This window comes from Bubalus kerabau, chromosome 4 (genome assembly GCF_029407905.1).
Source record: "Bubalus kerabau isolate K-KA32 ecotype Philippines breed swamp buffalo chromosome 4, PCC_UOA_SB_1v2, whole genome shotgun sequence".
In the NCBI taxonomy this organism is placed as follows: Eukaryota; Metazoa; Chordata; class Mammalia; order Artiodactyla; family Bovidae; genus Bubalus; species Bubalus kerabau.
This window is the reverse complement of record NC_073627.1, coordinates 34,051,678-34,074,232: the sequence shown is the minus strand read 5'-3', so window position 1 is coordinate 34,074,232 and position 22,555 is coordinate 34,051,678. Positions and strand designations below refer to the sequence as shown.

At 42.2% G+C, this 22,555-nt stretch overlaps 1 protein-coding gene and 1 long non-coding RNA gene across 4 annotated transcripts in view; both read left to right on the top strand.

Moving 5' to 3' along the window:
• SHISA6 (shisa family member 6) overlaps nt 1-22,555 on the top strand; it is a 256,966-nt gene that overhangs the window by 144,439 nt on the left and 89,972 nt on the right. The gene's annotated exons all lie outside the window — the stretch shown is intronic.
• Nucleotides 140-16,118, top strand: LOC129649266 (uncharacterized). Its single transcript, XR_008713051.1, has 4 exons — nt 140-304; nt 675-760; nt 3,459-3,629; nt 15,954-16,118. It is a non-coding gene; the product is annotated as an uncharacterized LOC129649266 (long non-coding RNA).

Here is a 22,555-nt window from a genome sequence, read left to right as displayed (position 1 = left end):
AGCTTCCCAGGTGATTCTGATGCCCTGCTGTGGTTAGTGCAACACAAACTCCCATGTGCATCTGATTCACCTGGAGATGTTGTTAAAATGCAGATTCTGACCCAATAGGTCTGGGGCGGGGCTTGTGATACAACATTTCTGACAAGCCCCTGGGGTTAATGCTGGTCTGGGAGCAGGCTTTAGGTGACAAAGGTAGAGAGTTAAGCTTCTCAACTTTGGGCACATCTTAGAATCCTCTGGGGATCCCAGGTGGCTGTAGTGGTAAAGAACCCGTATGCTGATGCAGGAGACATAAGAGACACAGGTTCGATCCCAGGAAAGATCCCCTAAAGGAGGGCATGGCAACCCACTCCAGCATGCTTGCCTGGGAAATCCCATGGACAGAAGAACCATGTGGGCTACAGTCCATAGGCTTGCAAAGAGTTGGACATGACTCAAGCAACTTAGCATGCACACCCATTGTCCAGGCCGAACCCCCGACCAACCCCCCGAGTCATAGTATCTGAGTCATGTCTACACCTTCCCAGGTTATAACTGCATGAGCCCCGCTGAGAGGGGCTGGTCTGGGAGCTGTTTCCTGCCAGAGTGGGTCTGTGATTCTGCTCCTTATTCCCCATCCCAACCACTCTCCAGAATCCATTTCCCACCAGCTGGGCACTGCATTTTCTTTCCAGCCGGCTAGACAATACATATCATCACAGAAGAGCTCGAGGAAACATATCTGTTTCTAAGATAACCAACAGCAACCTTACCAAAGCCGGTACGTTCAGTATATTCCCTGCGCACAGAAAATTAATTCCCAGTTGTTGGTTAATGATTCCTTGGCCTCTCTCCTTCTCCAAGAGCAATCTGTGTTGTACACTCACACAACCACAGAGGCACATGGTACAGAGACCCACCATATGTATGTGTGCGTGCTCAGTTGCTTCAGTCGTGTCCAACTCTCTGCAACTCCATGGACTATAGCCCGCCAGGCTTCTCTGTCCATGAAATTCTCCAGGCAAGAATACTGGGGTGGGTTGCCATTTCCTACTCCAGGGAATCTTCCCAACCCAGGGACTGGACCCTCATCTCATGTCTCCTGCATTGGCAGGCGGGTTCTTTACCACTAGTACCATTTGGGAGGCCCACATGCATATGATGATCAATCGCTGTCCCTTCATCTTTGACATCCTGTCTTTTTCTATCCTCCCCGCTCTATCCTTAAGAGGTCTAAAGAATTAGTGTCTAGTTAGCTTCTCCAGTATTGTTGCCTGGAGAATTCCATGGATAGAGGAGCCTGGCAGGCTATAGTCCACAAAGATTTGAACATGACTGAGTGATTGACACTTTCCCTACCTCTTCCACCTTCTTCTACCTTCTTATGTACCTCTGGGCTTTTGTACCCCCTCATGGCTCAGAATGCCCTTCCCACCTTGCTGGCATGATGGGGACCCTCTTGGCTTTCAGTTCACCCAGACCAGGATCAGCACTGCAGTTCTAGGCAATTCTTCTGCACTCCTCCAGCAGCCCATGAGTGTCTATTATCAGCCTTAGTCTCTTGGGCATTACTTGATTTTTCTAATCAGTTTCGCCCACTGGACGATGAGCTCCTTGAGAGCGGGGGTGGCTTGCCCACTTCTCAATCTACATCATCTTGCATGCTGCTCAGAACACAGCAGAAGCTCCAACCATTTTTATTGGAAGAATCAATGGTTTCTCTATTTCTTTTTTTTCTGGTTTCTCTATTGGATTGTATAAAACGTACAGAAATGGATCTGTTTCAGCAAGACTGGCATATTTGCTCGAACTGGTTCATACCCAACAAGAGTCTAATTGGACTGCCCAATCCTTCCAAAACCCTGCCAATCATTCTTTTGTGTGAATAGGCACAGGTGATTGGTTCTAATCAAAGTCATTAGGGTGGCTCTGGAATGATCCTGCTGCCATATGTAGATAATTACGCCAGAAGTCTAAATTTTGGGTGTTAGCCAATCTAAATGGCATTAGCATGAGGAATTAGCATAGAACAAAAGGAGAAGGATGGTTCGGTATTTGGACATAAATAATAACAGCTAGAGCTTATAGAGCATTTCCTATGTGCCTGGCACTCCCCTAAGTAGTTTACATGTATTAATTCATTTATTTAACATAACAGTGATGGGAGGAGAGAAGTACTATTAGTGCCTCAGTTTTATAGGTGACACACAGAGACATTAGGAAACTTGGCCAAGATTATCTAGCTAGTATTGGTAAGTGGAAGAGTCTCTACTGGGACCAGGTTGTCTAGCATCAGGCCTGTGTTATTCATGGGGCTAGCAGATTTTTTTTTCTTTTATTTAGTTAAATATTTTTATTTATTTGCTGCATGGGGGCTTTCTCTAGTCATAGTGAGCACGGGCTACCCTTTGTTGCAGTGTCCTGGCTTCTCATCGTGGTGGCTTCTCCTGTTGTTGAGCACAGGCTCCAGGGTGCATGGGCTAAATAGCTGTGGCACATGAGCTTAGCTGCCCTGAGGCATGTGGGATCTTCCTGGACCAGAGACCGAACCCATGTCCCCTGCTTTGGCAGGTGGACTCTTAACCACTGGACCACCAGGCAAGTCCCAACTTTTTCTAAGATACAACTTGAATTAAATTTCTCAGTATGACTGCTAACATTCCCACATTGTTCATGTGTTAGTAAGATATCTCACTTGCCCCCTGAAAGCCGAATGGACCATCAGGGTTCTCCATCTTATTAGAGTGAAAGTGTTAGCTGCTCAGCCATGTCCAACTCTTTGCAACCCCTTGGGTGTTAGCCCACCAGCCTCCTCTGTCGATGGAATTCTCCAGGCAAGAATACTGGAGTGGGTTGTCATTCCCTTCTCCAGGGGATCTTCCTGACCCAGGGATCAAACCCAGGTTTCCTGCATTGCAGGCAGATTCTTTACCACTGGGCCACCTGGGAAGCCCTAATTATCAATCCTCAAGTTTAGGAATATACAGTTTATTTTTTCTCTCTCTTAAATACACACACACACACACACACACACACACACACAACCATCTCTAGGGAAATAGAGACTTAGGAACCTTCTGTGGACAACTTATCTATAAACTCCAATTTACTCAGAATGAGAACAGTACAATTGCTCCCCTAGAATTTTATTTGTTTTTGGATGTAAGACCGGGGTAATAGGATCAGGAGTTTGACTGACAGTTTCTGAGTCTGAATTTCTCCTGTGAATGATACCACTCTTTGCCTCACCTGACTTTTAGGGGGCCAAGCAGGAACCTAGGGTCCCCTCCAGTCCCCTTCCTCCAGGAGGAAAATGAGAGTGCTGGGTGCTTTGCTCACATTCAAGGACCTTTCTGTGAAACGAATCTGCCCTCATCCCGGGGTTTCTCACCGTTTATGTGTGCCATTTCACTGGTGACCTCACATTTGAAAAAGCCAAGATTTGCCATTGATATTTCTGCATGGTCATTTCTTTCAAGATGGGTTCTCCCTAACATCTATAAACAAATGGGACCTGCTGTGCCCAGACCAGGTAGACACACTGCCTCTTCCTACCTCTGAGGTCAGTGGGAGAAACGGGGAGCTGATGATTTTCACCAGGTTCTCTACAGCAGACTCTTCTTCTGCCAAAGAAAAAAAAAGCCAGCAAGGTAAGAACATCACAATAGCGTCTGTATTCTCAGTCCTCTTTCCGCCCCGTGGGACTTAATTTTTAAAAATTAAAACATCAACTAAAGCATCAATGTCTCTAGAACAATGATTCTCAAAGTGTGGCCCCCATACCAGCAGCCTCAGCTTCACCTGGGAGTTTGTTAGAAATGCAAGTCCTTGGGACTTCCTTATGGGTCCAGTGGTTAAGACTTTACCTTCCCATGCAGGGGGCGAGAGTTCAATCCCTAGTCAGGGAGCTAAGATCCTATATGCTTCATGGCCCAAAAAACCAAAACATAAAACAGAAGTGATATTGTAACACACTCAATAAAGACTTTTAAAATGGTCCACATCGCACACACAGACAAAGGAACGCAAATTCTTGGACTCTGCCCCACTGAATGGGAAACGCTGGGTGTGAGGATCAACAGTGCGTGCTCTAATAAATGCTTGGGTGACTCCGATGCACTTTCAAGTTGGAGAGCCACTGGCATAAAGAATTAAGATATATAATGTTAAGATATGCTTCTTAATTGATGACCTCACCCAAGCAGATGGATGCAAAGAATCCGTCACTCAAGTATCAAGTCCTTAGAGCAGATCTCAGCGGGTGTTACCTAGAAATGGAGTTCTGTACCAGGCGTGAAGCTTCCATCAAATTCTAAGGGGCTAGGCATTAACTGCTGGGGAACTGAAGCCATCCATTCATTACTAACCCCAGAAAAATACCTCCCCACTGTACAAACCATTATTTCCCCATTGATCAAGGCAGGTGGGATGTGGTTGGAGGCTGATGATTAATTCAGATGGTTCTGACTTGGAAGAGCTCAGCTGTCTTCCTCGCTCACAGCTGCCTTATTGAAGCTGTGATATTAAAACGGTGAAAATTTCTGAAAGCTAATTTAACCAACCGACTTTAATCACCCAGGGTGACAGGACATGCTGAGAAACTGTAAAGACCGGGGCTTCGGTCAATTTCGAATGTTATCGCTTTTGACGGGGGCCGTTGCAAGACTCCCAGAGCAAATGGAATGGGCTCACTGCAATCTTTCAAATTAGTTACAAAGATCAAAACATAAAAAGCAGGAGTGATTTTTTTTTCTGAGCATAAAAATTTATCCTTTCAGAAATAATTAATTTGATAAAATTACTCATTAGACCCATGTATCATTGTGTCATTATAACTGCAGTGTCTAAAATAACTTTTAGCTTTTCTTTTCGAGGAAGCCAGTACAAAGTTTCTAAAAGTTATGTGCCTAATTAGGTCAGGTACTAAGTAACTTGCCTTTCCAATACAGTTCTATGGAGAATACTAGTTATAATTACCCTCTCTAAAAAAAGAAAGAAAGAAAGAAGAGAGGGGGGGAGGAAGAAAGAAAGAAAGGAAGGAAGAATTGAACATGGGTTCAATGCAAGATTAGGATGGACATGTACACACTGCTATATTTAAAATGGATAACCAACAAGGACGTACTGTGTAGCACAGGGAACGCTGCTCAGTGTTATGTGGCAGTCCGGATAGGAGGGGAGTTTAAGAGACAATGGATACATGTATATCTATGTATAGCCAAAGGGCTGAGTCTCTTTGCTGTCCACCTGTAACTGTCACAATATTGTTAATTGGTTATACTCCAATATAAAATAAAACCTTTTTTAAAAAGCAAGTATTCCATCCATGTTGTACACATGAACTTTATAAACCAATACAATTTATTTTTACCTTAATAAATAAGTTTTAAAAAGATGAAATTGAAGGTCATCATGTTCACGGGATCCACAGTTCCAGGTTCATGGGTCTATTGTCCAGTGCTGTCTTTGTAAGTAACTGACATGTCGTGTCTGTTTGATAAAGTTAGTAGTTTGGGGAATATCACCTCATCCATTGTGATAGTCGTGTCTAACTCTTTGTAATCCATGGACTGTAGCCCACCAGGCTCTTCTGTCCATGGGATTTCCTAAGCAAGAATACTCGAGTGAGTAGCCATCCCCTTCTCCAGGGGGTTGAATCCAGGTCTCCTGCATTGCAGGCAGATTCTTTACAGTCTGAGCAACCAGGGAAGCCCCACATGGGTAACATCATAAAGAATCAGCAAATCAAGGCTCCCTTGGGGGACACAACCACACTTTACCTGGGTAGACTACTGGTGTGACCTAATATGTTGTTTCTGATACACAGAGATTGGGTCATTTTCCTTTCTCTGAGTTCAGAGGCACCAAAAACGAAATGTTTCTATGTCACTGGAAGCAGAGTGGTAAAAATTTACAAGGCTTCCAGAATTATTTGCATTGGTGGAGGAGCTTAGCTTTCCACCAACTCTCCCGTTGGCAGCAGACACAAGCTGGGGGTTAAGACCGAGATGCCCTTCAGTCTCCCAGGAGTCTAAGAACCAGCCCTGATTCTTAGACCCCTCTTTAAATCAGCCCTGATGCTCTGAAGGTGCAATCCATAGGGCCCAGATCCAGCAAGGAAGAGTAACTCAGGTTGGCTCAAACCTCCTCTGTGCAGTGTTAATGTCCCCAGTCGACAACCTGCAGAAGTCGGATGCGTTGATCCAATGCCCTGAAGCAGTATTAATCCTTGAACATCATGTTTTGCCAGCAGGTCCTTCACCTCTGTCTCCTTTTGTTCCCATAACAATTCTACAAGGTAGGTTCTACAACTTCTCTGGTGCTGATGCAGAAAAGGAAAGTTAAAGAGAATAAGTGCCTTTGCCCATCTTTGCCTGACTATTGCACTGCAGAGCTAGTATTTGAACTCAGTTAAGTTAGCAAGGTCTATCTAACTCTCCTTCCCTGGTCCTTGTTATGAAAGTGGGTCAACCCAGTAAACTGCCCTCTGATAACCTGGCTGAGTGATAAGGTGGACGTTCAGCAGGCAGAGGCTGACTTTAGCATCTTCCCTGGCCCATCCCTTAGGTCCAGGATTCCCCAGGCATCCTCTATTCCACACTGATTGATTGGCTCCAGCAACAGTTTAGGAGGGAGTGGTTGTCAGAGTGTGGTCTTTGGACCTACATCATCCATACCACCTATAAACAACTTACATGAATATGTATAACTGAATCACTGCTATACACCTGAAACTAACACAGCATTCTTAATCAACTGTGCTCCAATATAAATTACAATAAATAAATAAAAATTTTAAAAAAGCAAATTATCAGCCCCAGCCCCAGAGCTACTGAATCAGAGACTCTGGTGGTGGTGCCCAACAGCTGGGTTTTAACACCTCCTCCGGGTGGTTCTCCTGCTTCGAGCAAGGTCTGAGAACCATTGGTCTAATGTATCCCTTCGTACAGACGAAAACAGAGGCTAAATTTGGTCTCCTTGGTCTCTCCTATTTGCTCCCTTACTAATTTTCTGTCTTTCATGTATTTAAGAAATTTCTTAGATTGACTTTGAAACCTCTCATACTGGTTTTTGTTTTCCCAAAATCACTTCTACATCTCCGTCTCTATTTCTGCTTTGCAAATAGGTTCATCATTTTTCTAGGTTTCACATATGTGCGTTAATATATGCTATTTGTTTTTCTCTTCCTGACTTACCTCACCCTGTATGACAGGCTTTAGGTCCATCCACGTCTCTGTATAGCACAGGGAACTCTAATCTATGCTCTTTGGTGAGTTAAATGGGAAGAAATACAAAAAAAGGAGGAGGGGATATGTGTATATGTATATATAGCTGATTCACTTTGCTGCACAGCAGAAAGTAATACTGCATCATAAAGCAACTGTACTCCAATGAAATTTAAAAAAAAAAAATCACTTCTAATTCACTAAGGCTATCACAGACCCCTCCCGGGCCCAACAGGGAGAACGTCTCCATCCTGCAGAAAAGGGTCTCTTTCCCCACTTTGGATTTTCTTGTGGGTACCTAGAGATTTACTCACCACACACACGCACCCAGGATTCCAATATGTGTGTGTGTGTTTGTGTGTGCATATGTGTGTGCTCAGTCAAGTCCAACTCTTTGCGACTCCATGGACTGTAGCCTGCCAGGCTCCTCCATCCATGGAATTCTCCAGACCAGAATACTGGAGTGGGTTGCCATGCCCTCCTCCAGGGGATCTTCCTGACCCTTCCTGATGGAACCTACAACCCTTGTGTCTCCTGCATTGACCTGCAGGTTTTTACCACTGAGCCATCTGGGAAACAGGATTCTAATGTGTGTGTTCAAATGGTCCCCAGACTTCCTGGGGTACAGTGACTTGAAAAAAAAAAACAAACAAACAAAGCAAGAACTCTGCCTTTCCCCTCTGTTTTATCTAATGAGTGCCTAGCATTTTATAATTCCTTTTTGAAACGAGAATGTGATCTTCTTTTAGTTACCTTTTCCCTCTAAGGGATACTTGGAGAAGATAAGAAAATCTTGTCTCTGAATACGTGAGGCTGTTGCTTATTAACTGAAAGATGTAGTAGAAAAGATGAGTTTTGGAATCCATGAAACTGAGTTTAAATGTCATTTCCACTTTACCAGCTTTGAAGCCTTGGGGAAAAAAATCAGTTAAAATCTCTGAACGTTCCTCTTTATTTTTAATATGGAGAAAATAATACCGCATAGGGCTGTGTGAGAATTACAAAGTATGAGAGTGAAGTGGTTGGCATGTCGTAGGTGTTAAATAAATAACAACGATGACTATTACCGTGGAGAATGAAATGGCTTTATTTCCTCAGGCGTAGAGGTAAGGAAGCCACCTGATAAATGTGATGTATGTTCCTTAAGGACCATATTGGTTCCATGGTAAGGAATATACATGTGATTTCTATATTAACACTCTATTAACATTAATATTCTATATTACAATTCTGTTTACTCTCTCCTACATGTTTTTGAACTTTTAAGATAAAGCATGATTTCGGTGGAAATTTAGACTTGAATAGACTCACCTCATTGCTCTGTATTCTGGGTGATCCACCAGCCCCACCCTTGTATATATTTTTCTTATTTATTTTTATTGAAATATAGTTGATTTACAATGTCATTAATTTCTGCGGTACAGCAAAGTGATTTGGTTTTGCTGATTTTGTTCGGATTTATTTCTTTATTCTTGTCTGCAGTGCAATTTTTTTTTAATATATTTAAACTTTTTATTTTGTGCTGGGGTTTAGCAGATGAGGGCTTCCCTGTGATTCAGACAATAAAGAATCTGCCTGCAATGCAGGAGACCCAGGTTCAGCCCCTGGGTTGGGAAGACCCCTTGGAGAAGGAAATGGTAATCCATTCCAGTATTCTTGCCTACAGACTTCCATGGACAGAGAGCTTGGCGGGCTACAGTCCATGGGAACTCAAAGAGTGGGACACGACTGAGAGACTACACTACCATAGCCGATTAACAAACAATGTAACAGTTTCAAGTGAATGGCAAAGCACTCAGTCATACTTATACATGTATCCATTCTCCCCTCAAACTCCCCTTTTTAAAAAATATTCTTTTCATAATGGTTTATCATAGGATTTTCTTAAACTGGAGGACTTAAAATGCTTTACAGCGTTGTGTTGGTTTCTGGTGCACAACAACATGAATCAGCTATATGTATATATAGATCACCTCCCTCTGGAGGCCCCCCCACCCCCCATGTATTGTATCTGTTCCCTTTACTCTTAGCCGTATTTCACAGGAATAATCTGGAAAGAACTGGGAAGCACAACTGTGCCGGGGGTGAAGGTAACAAGTAGGCAGATTATGTTTTAAGTGGATGTGACAATTAGAGGCGTCTGCATGCAGTGAGGAGCCTGCCAGAGCTCTTGTGCAGGGGATTTTGCAAAGAGACAGGACTTAGCTACCCGTGACATCCTTCCCAACCACAAGAGCCTGGGGGCTATGCTTCTCCGCACTCCCAGGTCTGCAGAGAGGTACTAGGGCACCTTTAAATGACTGAGAAGAATGAATGAATGAATGCACATGGCTTTTATAGCCCCAAGGTCACTCCCTCTTTCAGTATGCCATTCTACAACCTGTCATCACTGATCCCCCTAACTCCTGCCAGACTTTCAGTAACACTCCTTTTCAGCTGGGATTGTGTTAAGCGGAAAAACTGAAAACTTGGCTTAAAGCAAGAGGAGTCTGTTGACCTCACAAGCCAAGCAATTGGTTCTTTCCCTCATGGCTGCTCCAGGGCTGGAAAGTTTCAGCTGTCCCATTCCAAGGATAGAAAAGTGAAGACAGAGGAGAGGAGGACCACAAGAAACCTGCCTCTGTAGCACTTCTCTATTGCAGCTAAGAAGCCATGCCCACAGTGGGCGTGGACAACAGCCATGTGTTAATATGTAACTGACATCCATGCGGGAGGCATTTTGGGGCGGCTCAGCCAGACAGTTTGTTTGTTGTTGGGTTTTCTCACGTGTCCGTGGTTGGTTGTGGTCAGTGGGGTGGATCAGTTTCTGTGGATGGGGCGTCTGCCCATGTGTCTAGCATGATGCTGCAGCCTCACCTGGGCTGGTTCTGGCTGCAGAAGAGATGTGCATACAGGGCAGGCTGGAGAAAGGAGGCCATCGTCTACCGCAGACTCATTAGCCAAAGTTGAGCTGACCAAGTGAGGGCCTGGCTTTGCCTTCCTCCCTCCCCTCTTCTTCTTCCTCCTCCTCCATCTTCTCTTTCTTTTTTATAAGCTTTACCAGATGCTATAATAGAGACTGGCCAGGGAAAATTTTGCAGGGAAAGGGTATTGGGATAAATCACTTTGCAGCACCCACCCTATTATTTAACCCTCATCCTTGACTTTGCTAATAAATTTTTTGGACCAGCATCCCCATTAGACTGTCAGAGACCTCAGGTCCAATGCACTCCTATCAGCATATCCCTAGACACACTCATTTATATCCAAGCAGCCTTTGAAATGGCATTGGAGTCCCACTGCAGTGCTGGAGCAGGGTGAGTGATACAGAAAATATGCCTCTTTTCTTTCCCTGCCCCTCCCTGCCATTGAAACGCCAGTGAGTGCAAACTCTTGCAAAGCAACAGAGCATGGAAGGGCCGCCCTGGCTCCCTGCTAGTTTATTAGCTCAGGAACTCACACTCAGAGAAAGTATGAAGCAGACTTTCAAATACCCGCATATAGTAATAACGCTCCCTATGGATTCTTATTGGAAAGCCGAACAATTTGTAAGTGGCATGTAGGTAAATATCAGTCTGAATGCAGAAATGTGCTGGCTACATTGGTGTTCCAATAGCTATATATACCCCAAGGATAAAGAAGGTTATTATCCACGAAAGGAAAAAAAATAATGAATCAACTCAGGTTCTCAAGTTCATGAAATAATAATGAACATTTATTGAGCACTTACTACATGCCTGGTAATATGCAAACCATGTTATATAATCTTATTTAACCCTCGAACCATTTAAGAAAGTAGGAAATAGCTCCATTTTACAGATGGTGAGACTGAGGCACAGAGAGTTTAGGTGTCTTCTCCAAGATCAGGGATTGGAGAATCAGGGTTCAAATTCACCTGCATCTAGCCTCAAGCTCTGGCTCCTGGCTATTAGAACACTCTGCGTTCTGTTTATTTATCAGCCATGGAGCAAAAGTAATTATGAGTAAGCCTAGAAAATAATTTACGCTTTGTAGGTTTCAGCTGACAGTCTTGACTGACTGAGAGCCAAAATGGTTAAAACTCAAATGAACGTGCAGTTACTCAGGGATTCTAATGACCATTGTGTTGTTGAATGAAGCAGAATATATTAAGTCAGAGAATTATTGATAGTTTTAAAAGGTGTAAACAAGAGCCTTATTAATGAAGTTGTTCACTAGCTATGTCATTTATATACATTAAACCACACTTAACAGGCCTGGGTTTTATTGTCGGCTTTGTGATTGTTGTTTATTGTTTGACTTTTTGTGCTATAGGATTTTGGTATGATCCAAGAGATTAGTGTTTCCCAAACTATGGTCCACAGAATATTAGCTCTGTTCTATGTTTGTAAGGGTTCTATGAATCAAATACATTTGTAAAATGTAGGACTCACTAACATTTAAAATTTGTTTCCTGCAAGGTTTATTATAGGGGTTCTTTTGCATATTGTCATCTGCACGTTGTGAGTTTCCAAGACAGCAGTACAGTCCGCTTTGTTGGTCTTACTGCGTGATGAGAAATCTTGACTTTTAATTGCTAGTTAACCTGGTCTCATTGTGGATGAACAGAGTTCATAGTGTCAGCTCAACTGTTAGATCGCCAGTTCCACTGGTGAATATCATAATATTTCATGTGTTTTGAGATTATTTGCTTCTCATTCTCCTAAAAATGATTTTAATTTTTTAATTTTATTTTAAAATATTTATTTTTATTATTTATTTAGTTAGTTGGCTGCACTGAGTCTTAGTTGGGTCACATAGTTCTAGTTCCCTGACCAGGGACTGAACCCAGACCCCTCTGCATTGGGAGAGCAGAGTTTTAGCCACTGAACCACCAGGGAAGTCCCAAAGTGATTTTCATTTTCAGTGAATATTACTTTGCTTTTAAATATTTAGGACTCCTCATGTTTATTTACCTAAAGACAAATAAAAATGGCATGTATGTGTCGACTTTTAAAACATCAAAGAAAATATTCATTATACTCTTTATGTTTATTGATTATGTACAAATATAAGATGTACCTTCACTTGGGTATTATTTTGTATTTCTGGTGCTAAATTCAAGAAAGACATAAGTAAACTGAATTGTGGGAGGAAACTAACATTTTTGAAATTCACTTTTATGTCTGACTTAATCCTTTCAAAACCCTTTGAGGTTTTTTCAAATGCAAAGCCTGCATCTCACATACATCAAACTATTTAACTTCACACAGCAAGCAAATCACTTAGGGTTTGAATCCAAACCTATGTGACTCCAAAACTTACATTCTATTTATTACAAAAAAACAAACCAGAAGAGGATTTAAAATAAAATGATAGAAAAGCTACCATTTGAAAAGAGATCTGATTGGCAAACTAATAATAATAGTAATGGCAACAATTATATTACTTCCTTGTGACAGAATAGGCTAAAAGGGATTGTAATCAATTTTTGTTGTGGGCTTCTCTGGTAGCTCAGTTGGTAAAGAATCTGCCTGCAATGCAGAAAAACCCGGTTCGATTCCTGGGTGGGAAAGATCCCCTGGAAAAGGGAGAGGCTATACCCACTCCAGTATTCTTAGTCTTTCCCGGTGGCTCAGTTGGCAAAGAATCCACCTGCAGTGTGAGAGACCTGGGTTCGATCCCTGGGTTGGGAAGATCCCCTGGAGAAGGGAATGGCTACCCACTCTAGTATGCTGGCCTGGAGAATTCCAATGGACTGTATAGTCCATGGGGTTGCAAAGAGTCAGACATGGCTGAGGGACTTTCACTTTCAAACCAAGAAAAGTGACAAAGAAACCAATCTATTCTGTTCACTAGATTTGAAAGTTAGAGAATAGTCCTGAAAGCTTGACAAGGGTTATTTTCAGAAAGGTCAAACTACTAATTCACAAAATAGGTAGTTAAATTATTAACTCTATTACCACTAAGAGATGGTTTATTCTAAGAACATAGATAGACTGAAGGAGTAAATGGATGCATTAGTGAGTGACTTTTGTTTGGGACTTCTGATGGCAAGACTATGGAAGACAATGATGCTCAGGCAGATCGTGCCCTTGGGTACCACCCGGTGACCAGCTAGACAGTCTGTTCAGTAAAATGGCACCTTGTAGATTCACCTCAGGGTGTTGGCAAAAATGGACGAGACTCTCTGGGACAGCTCTGGCCTTTCATAGATGGGGGACCAGTTTGCAGAATAACCTTCACTCCTATTAGGACTCAGCTAAGATGTTTCAGATCCTCTTCTAGGCAAAGTCACCGCTGGCATTTTGGTCATGGTAGAAGCAGAGCTTCTAGAAACTGAGCTAGAGTGTGGGTCTTTCCTTCAATTTATTTTTAATTGGAAGATAATTGCTTTACAGTATTATGTTGGCTTCTGCCATACAACAATGTGAACCATCCATAAGTATACATATATCCCCTCCCTCTGGGGCTCCCACCCCTCTAGGCTGTCACAGAGCACCAGGCTGAGCCCCCTGCACATACAGCAGCCTCCCACTGGCTATCTGGTTTGCTTATGGTAATGTATATATGCTCTCTCAGTTCATCCCACCCTCTCCCTCCTTTGCTGTGTCCAAAGTCTATTCTCTGCCTCTCTACTCCTGCCCTGCAAATAGGTTCATCTGTACCATTTTTCTAGATGCCTTATATATGTGTTAATATACAAAACTTGTTTTTCTCTTTATGACTTACTTCACTCTGTATAATAAGCTCTAGGTTCATCCGCCTCACTAGAACTGCCTCAAATGTGTTCTTTTTTATGGATGAGTAATATTCCACTGTATATCTCTACCATGATTTCTTTATCCATTCCTTAGAGTCTACATCTTTAAGAAGTAAACTGATGAACAGATCAGAGGTCAGAATGTATGCTTCTATCTGAATAAATTAATCATCTATTATTATCATCAGGGACGAGATCTAGGAATTAGCTTGGTCCATTTTCAGGAAAGGGCAGCAAAGACAGGTATTAAAGAAACGTACATAGCCTGTCTTGTGAACAGGTGTGTGTGTGCAATACAGGCCGTGTGTGCCCCTCCTTAACCCTTGAACTTCAGGATGTTAAAAATAGGACCTTCAGGATGCCTTCAGAATGTTCAAAGTAGGACCAAATATGTCCAAAATATCACCACAAAAAAACAAAAATGTGAAATGTAAGTCATGGTTCTCTGTGATCTGTAATAGGGCATATTTTTTTCTTTTAAGTTATTATCAGTAGATGACTCTTTTTAATATCCACATCCTGGTGTCCAAACAATGAAGGCATGTCGTGCCATCTCTGTTACTCTACTTGGCTGGAATTTTCTCTCTCGGTTTCATACAGGGTATGACATTTTATCTTGGTAGATATTTTATCACTTTATTCTTCTTAGTTCCATCTGGTTGGAGGCCTCTCTTTCACACATTTTCTCCCACCTACCCTTCACAACCATCAACTTCTCTTATTTCTTTGTTCTTTTTTCATCTCCCCCCTCCTCCAAAATACACACACTTTGGCTTGATTTCTAGCTCTACTCCCCAATGGCTATATAATGTTTGACAAGTCTCTTAACTTCTTGGAGGCTATTTCCTTGTACATAATCGAGAAGTAATAACTGCCCTGCTCACGTCACTTTGCCCGCTGTAAAGTGCTAATATAAGCTTGTTGTTGTGATTATTAATATTCTACCCCGCCTTCTCCACTAGAGCATAAGTGTCCCAGGGGAGGCTGTCAGTCATTGTGATTACTGGAAAGGCTGATAGGGAAGGCGCTCCTCTCCCTGGTCCCACCCACCTACTTTTGCCATCACATTCTTGGGTTTATGACGGATTTGTGCTTTTCCCTTTCAATGACTTGAGTTCTATTTCTCTGGTCAGTGGAGACCATTCCATTTCTATGCTGTTTCCATTTGTTCAGCCAGTACAACTAAGTGTGGCGTGCTTGTGTTTCCATTCCTCTGTAACCTGGCTTTCTTCCTCCCTACCTGGAGATGCGAGGCTGCCATGAGTGCCAAAGGTCCTGGGAGTCACAAGGCTTAAAAGGAAGACGGGGTTGGGAGGGGTGAGGGAAGGGATAGTTGGGGGGTTTGGGATGGACATACTGGGATAGTACACACTGCTATGTTTAAGACAGGTAGCCAACAAGGACCTGCTGTGTAGCACAGGGAACTCTGCTCAATGTTATGTGGCAGCCTGGATGGGAGGGGAGTTTGGGAGAGAATGGATACAGGTATATGTATGACTGAGTCCTTTCTCTGCTCACCTGAAACTATCACAACATTGTTTGTTAAGCAGCTATACTCCAATACAAAATAAAAAGTTAAAAAAATAATAAAAAGGAGAAGAGAGGGTAAAAGAGACGAGAACTGAGAAAGGAACACCGTTAGGACAATTTGGATGGTATTGGGATAATTCCAGAACTGGTCCTCCATTGTTATCATCAACTCACTGCAGAGGTGTGATTAAATCACTGTTAGATGACCTTGAGTGAAAACCATTAGGGATTCAGATGGAGTGGAGACATTTTTATGTGGCTTTTGAAAACACTGTGCGAAGACTTCTTAAATTCTTTAAACGTAGCCAAGAGATTTTCTTATTTCTATCCCAAAACCACCTGTAAAAAATAAGCACCCCCCCAAAAGTAAGCTATAAATGTAATTAAAGCATCCCTTTGAAGGGAGAGTTAATGAAAAATAGCACTGGGCTGGAGCTCAGTTCTGTCTTTATCTCCTGTTCCCACCACCTTCTTCCTAGGTAATTAATCAGGAATAATAATCATACATCTCTCTCCAGGCCAGAGCACACCTCCACGTTCATCATCTCGTTTGAACCTGGCCACGGTCCACTGGTGACGTAAAACAAGCACATGGGATTCGACTAGGGGCAAATCCTCCCCCTTCTGAACCAATTGTATCGCTTTTTATTTTCCTCTGAGAATTTATGTTATATTCGCCAAGAGTAAACATTTCTTTTTTTAACAGAATTATTATTTATGGATTTATTTTTGACTGTGCCAGGTTTTTGTTGCTGTGCATGGGCTTTTTCTCTAGTTGAGACGAGTGGGGGTTACTCTCTAGTTGCAGTGCAAGAGCCTCTCATTGCAGAGGCTTCTCTTGTTGTGTCTCAAGGGCTCAAGGGCACACGGGCTTTAGAAGTTGTGGTACACGGGCTTCGTTGCTCTGTGGCATGTGGGATCTTCCCGGACCAGGGACTGAACCCATGCCCCCTGCATTGGCAGGCGGATTCTTAACCACTGGACCTCCAGGGAAGTCCCCAACTGTGTCAGTTTCAGCAAACCACTAACCCTTGTGATGTCCATCTGTTCACGCACATGGAATGCACATAATAAATTCCCATGTGGGCATTTTGAGGGTGAAATAAGACAATGTGTATAAAAGTGCTTTGCAAAGCCCAAAGCACCACACAGAAGTTGTCGGATGTCCACGTGTAGGGTTTTGGTGGTAAGCAATGGAAACCAAGTCTATAAGTTAAGCAGGAAAGGAATACATTGGAGTACCATCACGTAATTCACAGACTCGATAGCAAAGCTGAAGATGCAGGCTCATACAGGATCCAGGAATCAGTGAGAGGCCAGGAGACAGAGCTGCAGCTCTAACAGGACCCTAGGAGAGTGTAGTCAGGCTGTTTCCACAGTTGGTCCCTCTGCTGCTACCACCAAAGAAGTTGACACGGCCACCACGCAAATGAATTCTAAGTAGTCACTTGCCTTATAGCATCATCTGCTCTAGACGTGGGTGGACCAGTTGATTGGCCAAGTTCAGATCACTGCTTGCACTCCGACTGCCAAGATGCTGAGAGATGGAAACCCTTCTATAGTTGTCTTCTATACTAGGAGGCAAGATTCTGTCTCTTACCTCTCCTGGAGTTTCTCCCCACATAGGAAAGGTGTTCAGAAGTCACTCTGAGGCCCCTTTGGATTAAATGACCTACCCTAGGGCCGCAAACAATTGGACTAAATCCCACCTCTTGTCATTTCCAGCCTCCTAGACCTTTCCACCATCTTGTTTCCTCCTATAGACGTGTTCAGTCTTTGAACAAATATTGAATCTCTCCCACCAATCATGCACTGCGGTGAGGTGTCTCCAGCTCTCCTATTTTGAGATTTTATGATGAAATGTTTCCATGCAGCATTCCCCTGGTGATAAAGCACTATGTTGAGAACATTGTTTTCATGATGAAACTTTAGAGAGCCTGAAATTTAAAATGAAGATTACTATCAGAAGGATCCTGCAGATTCAGCAGAGAGGCAAGGCTGGAAAAGATAATTCGCTCAACCAAAAGGAAGAGGGAATAACAGCACCAGGGGGACTTCTCAGGTTCCATCAATGTCCACTGTTCCACTTCAATCTATAAATCAAAACAGAGGTCACACGAGTCAAGGACTTATAGCCCATAACAAGCCATTTCCATACACTGTCTCCACTTTGCCTGTGTCCAGCACCGAGAGGTAGAAAGAGTGGGTGCTCTGAGAGTCAGTTCAAGGCTGATATCCATAAACCAGTAAATAAACAGTGGAAGGAATGTTCCTCTTTCTCAAGAGGCTTTCTGCCTTCCCGTAGTTGTTGCTGGATAAGAAATAGAGGGGCTGCAGATTCCTGAATGTGTGTGTGTGTCACTTTAGTCGTGTCCAATTCTTTGCAACCCCATGGACTGTAGTCCACCAGGTTTCTCTTTCCATGGGATTCTCCAGGCAAGAATACTGGAGTGGGTTGCCATGCCCTCCTCCAGGAGATCTTCCCAACCCGGGAATTGAACCCGCATCTCCTGCATCCTCTGCATTGACAGACAGGTTCTTTACCACTTGCAGATTCCTATAGGATGGCAAATAAGTATCTTAGACTGAATTCTCTAGAAAGTGGAGCTTGGAGCAGGTTGTTAGGTATTAGTATGTGGGGAAGTACAACCCCAGGGGGCAGACAAGAGAGTGCAGGAAAAAACAGGAGTGAGTCAGGAAAGATAGGAAGGCCAATTTAAGGGATTGTGTTGTGGATTTTACAAGAAGATTAGTTGATTGCTCAGTTTCTTAGGATGTGTTCAGAGAGGTCACCTGAAACCATGGCATGGTTTTGTTTTTTTCTTTTTGCTTTATTTTTGTTTGTTTGTTAATTGAAACATAGTTGACTTACAATGTTCTGTTCATTTCTGGTGTACAGCAAAGTGATTCATTTATATATATATACATATATATATTCTTTTTTAGATTATTTTCCATTATTTTTTATGGCAAGATTTGAATATAGTTCCTTATGCTCTATAATATATATATTACAGAAGAACCCAAATGAACTTTTGGGCCAACCCAATGTCTACAGTAGGACCTCGTTGTTTATTTATTTTATACATAGCAGTTTGTATCTGCTAATCCCAAACTCCTTGTTTACCCCTCCCCAACACTGCACGCTTTAATAGTCTACCTTAGGGTGGAAGGGAAGAGAATTTTTATGCTTTTTCTTGTCTCTCTTTGGTGAAAGTTGTCCCGTGTGACATGGAGTCTCCTGTACTTCTGGGTTTACATCCAAGGCCCTTGAGTAGCCACCTAGGAGTGGCTGGGACCCTGGGACCCAGGAAGGCAGCGTCCATGGCACAAGCCACAGTCCTCAGGCTGAGTCCGTGATCAAAGTGAGCCAGTGGTCCTCCCATCCCTCCACCTGCATCCTCTGGGCAAGACATCACATGTGTCGCAAAGGGCCAGGCTGTCTCATGCCTCAGTAGCCACAGGAGAGCCCAGAAGTGAGAAGCAATAGGCATGCATGCGACTGGCATGGGGGACCTGGAAGCAGTCACTAAGGAGACCCCAGTCAGCCAAGTGAGTGGAATGCGATGAAAGAGGCACAGAGGTTAAACAGTCCCTCTGCGTCTACAAGAAGGCATTTGGGCCAGGAGGCTTCACCATCAACAGGAAAACACAGCCAAGGGTGTCTGGAGAGGTAAATCAACTGGGTTACATACACTAAGTCAGCTTGAAAATCCTTTTGCCACACTGGATAGAACACAAATGAATTAAAATTCACGGCTGAACTTGAAAGAAGGGGAAAATACTTAGTCCCAGAAAAAACAAGGAAATTAAGACAAGATTAGTCAATGTAGAGACTGGTTTTCTTGCTAGTCTTAGAAGTTGGGAAAGAATGGGTTTTGATACCAGTAACCTATGGGAGAAAGGACACAAAACCTCAGGCCTGAGCAAAGTGAGAAGCATAGACTCATGACTCTCAAAGGACCCCATCCCTCGAAAAACTAGAAAACATGTTCTCATCAGCATGAGGCAGCAAGAAAGAAGCTCTTCTCTCTCTGCCTGCATTTGGCAAAAAAAAAAAAAAAAATTCTTTTGAAAAATAAAAACCAGGACTGTATTTCTTAGATGTGTAAGGTCTGATTTTATGTTGCTGAAAAGGTACAGAAAACCATCAAGGTGAAATATATCATAAAGCATAAAAATTGATCCTGAGATAGTGCTACTCCTAGGGTGCTCAGTAGAAGCACAAACAGAAATAGAGTGGAAAGGCATATTGCAGGATTTCTGAAAGTAAAAAGAACATCTTACAGAAGACCATTTCACCATACGGCCACACCAACTATCTGATAACTAGACTTTCTGAACTTGAACAGAGCAATTGGAAAAAGAATATTAAAAGTGTACTTAAAATTACTGAAAATATAAAGAAAAGGATTTGTCCCACAAATAGAAGATGAAGATCATATGAAAAAGAACAGGAAACTTTGAAAAAGAACCACATACAACTTTTAGACATGGAGAAAAGCAGAAACTAAAATTTAAAGCTGAGTAGAGAGACTAAATAATAGATTAAACACCACCAAAGAGGGAATTAGTACATTAGAAATAATTCTGAGGAAATTATACAGAATTATACAAAATTATACAGAGAGAAAATATAAAAAGAAAAAATTAGGTTAAATAGCTTAAAATCCCACCTGTATCTAATGTATATTCCAAAGGAAAAGATAATTATGGGAGAAAAGAGAAAATATGGGAGAAACAGTATTTGGATAAATAATGGTAAAGTGTTTTTCGAGCATTAGTGAATGACCTGAATCCATGATTTCAAGAAACACAGTGACCTTCAGCAGGTGAAATAATCAAAACCCCAAAATCACGAGTAACATTATAAAGCAGATAGAAATTAATGACAGATTCTTTACTCAGGGACAAATTTGAACTGGCAGAAGACTTCTCAATATACACACTTGTGCCAAATAATTCTGTGATGAAGCAAAATTACCATCAACTTAAGGGGAAGCTGAAACTCCAATACTTTGGCCACCTCATGTGAAGAGTTGACTTATTGGAAAAGACCCTAATGCTGGGAATGATTGGGGGCAGGAGGAGAAGGGGGACGACAGAGGATGAGATGGTTGTATGGCATCACCAACTCTATGGACATGGGTTTGGGTAGACTCCAGGAGTTGATGATGGACAGGGAGGCCTGGTGTGCTGTGATTCATGGGGTCACGAAGAGTCAGACACGACTGAGCGACTGAACTGAACTGAACTGAACTAAGGGGCTGTACAACTAAGTCCCCTACATTGGAACAAACTGTGTTCTGAGAGCTTGTTCATAATTTCAGTTTGTTTATAAGGCCAACATAGGCTAGGTACCCAACTAACACAATCAGCTGTATAGTACTACACCGTAATAGGTTTATAATATGTTCATATCTTTGAAAGTTCACAACTTGAAGGGTTGTATGTAGGTCATATGTAACCAGCTAAACTATCATTCAGGAAGTGAGACAAAATAAACACATTTTTGCAGAATTCAAGGTTAAGAAATCTACCTCTATCAACATAAATCTCAAAACACAATAGTGAGTGAGAAAAGCAAGCTCCAATAGGATATGTACATTATGATTGACATAAAATTATAAAAGCCAGCCTTGAAGTATCCATGTTTTTTATTTAAAGTGCAAAGTAATATTGAGAAACATACAACCACATGTAAGATAGCAGTTCCTGCCTGGTAGGCTAGACAGGATGCAGAAGGCATGGAGAAGGCAGTCGGACTTCAGCTATAACAGAAATGTCTTAGATTTTTTTTGTAATAAAAGAAAAATCTGCAGGAAAACTGGAAAACATTGATTCAAACTAGATGGAGGGTCATAGTGTCTATTTTACTTCTGTATTTTTTGTGTGCTTGCAATATTTTCAAAATAGAATTTTTTTTTAAGAAATAAATCTACGTCAACGAGGACGAAGAGGAAGAATGGAAGAACAAACCAGAGAGGACATTCACTATTGTAGAAGAAGAGAGTCTGTCCCAATCTAAGTGGGAAGAAGCGAGAGAGACAGAAGTGGATGTCAAGTCCAGGTCACGTTCCCACTCCTGCTGCCGAGCACATGCACAGACGTCCCCTCTCTGAATCTCGGTCTCCCCATCTTTGAATGAATCGCAGTTGGAACTGGTTATTCAACAAGATCCTTTCCGTTTCCAGCACTCCTTTGCTCCACTCCCTTCAAGTTTTCAGATGCCATGCTCTTGGATATAAAAGTGGCTTTCACTAATGCAACTGTATTACTTAAAACTCCCTTAGCTTCAAGTGACAGGAAATTCAGCCCAAATTGCTTAATAACCAGCAAAATGTAGGAGTGATTTCCCAGTAAGGACAGTCTGAGAAATTTCAGCCTCTCTTTTTTTTAATGTTTCAAATAGATTTTAATTTGGGGGGTCGCTTTGGGTTTACAGCACAACTGAGCAGAGTGGAGCAGAGTCCCCAGACCCCACCTCTCACGCTCCATGGTCTCATTCTATTTTTTTTTCTCTGCAACGAGTCTTGTGGAATTTTCCTTCCCCAACCAGGGATTGAACCCATGCAGTGAGAGTGACGAGTCCTAACCACTGGATCGCCAGGGAATTTCCTCGTACCTTTTTTTTTTTTTAAGAAATAAGTTAGAAGCTTGAAAACAGCTTCACGGAGTAGACAGTCTCTTTTCATATGGAAGATGGAAGGTGAGAGGGAAATCTTAAAAGTAAGGAGCATTCTAATTGTAAAAAGGAGCCATGCAGAGATAAGCACATCTTTGGCTTCCAAATTCCAATATTCATGATCAGAGACTTATTTGCTTGAAATATGTAGTTTTAGGATCATTCAAATAAATTCTAATTAGAACTACAGGCAAGAATGATGAACATTACAGGCCATGCAATATTGTCCAATAGTAAAAATGAAACATAAGTGGTTGAAGAATGGGTTACGTAGATTTTTAGAAGACAGCACATGCCATCAGAAATAGAAAGGGAGATTCTGAAAACCATTTGTCTTCATAGCACTGCAAGAAAAGAATACGTTTATTTTTGGATCACTCTCACAACTTAATACATCAAAATAGATAAATCTTAATAATTTAAACAAAAAAACAG